Below are 782 nucleotides of genomic sequence, written 5' to 3'. Positions count from 1 at the left end.
TTCTATTTTTACTTACTAGCTAGATGTTAATTAATAATTGTATAGGGTTTAGGGTAGTTGATGAGTGTTATGCACATGCCCGCTTAATTTATACATGCAAACGTGTGCGCATGCAGTTTCCACTGGATCTTGTTAATCATTCGAGTTGAAGATGAAGAAGTTCAAGTTCTGGACTCAGTACTTAAACCAGTTGAGCAGTACGAAATCGTGAAGGGGAAAGTCAACAGATAATTTCAATCATTATCGAACTATATGTCGGCCTCTTTAGTTCGTCATTTCCTGATATCAACTAATTAATAACTCATTTATTAATTTTCTTTGCCGGCGGGCAGGGCTTGGCAAAAGTTCAGAAAAGAGGTTCCAGGTGAATGGAAAGAAAAGTTGTATTCGTATAGACCCAAGGTATAATTAATTAAGTAGTACTAGCTAGCTACCATCTCTTTAATTCTAGTTTCAATACCATTAGTTATCATGTTTGATTAATTATTATCTTATTGAATTCTATTCTCGTAAAGTGCATGCAGCAGTTGCCGGAGAATGATTTATGTGCATACTACGTTTGCGAGAACATTCGCATGATGGCGTCCGAAAGGAGCAGATCTGAAAGATAGCAATGGGTATATTTGCCAGAGCACTATTCACATTTTTTACATCATTATCGATATCTAATATATATACACACAACTAATACATGCCTATTTGACCTCCTTCTTTAAAGTTCAAGGAGGTGCGGGAGAAGCTCCTACCAGCGGATCGCGTACGAGCAACTCAAGAAGAAATAG

Source organism: Triticum dicoccoides, chromosome 2B (assembly GCF_002162155.2).
Source record: "Triticum dicoccoides isolate Atlit2015 ecotype Zavitan chromosome 2B, WEW_v2.0, whole genome shotgun sequence".
Classification (NCBI taxonomy): Eukaryota; Viridiplantae; Streptophyta; class Magnoliopsida; order Poales; family Poaceae; genus Triticum; species Triticum dicoccoides.
This window is presented reverse-complemented; position numbering follows the sequence as displayed.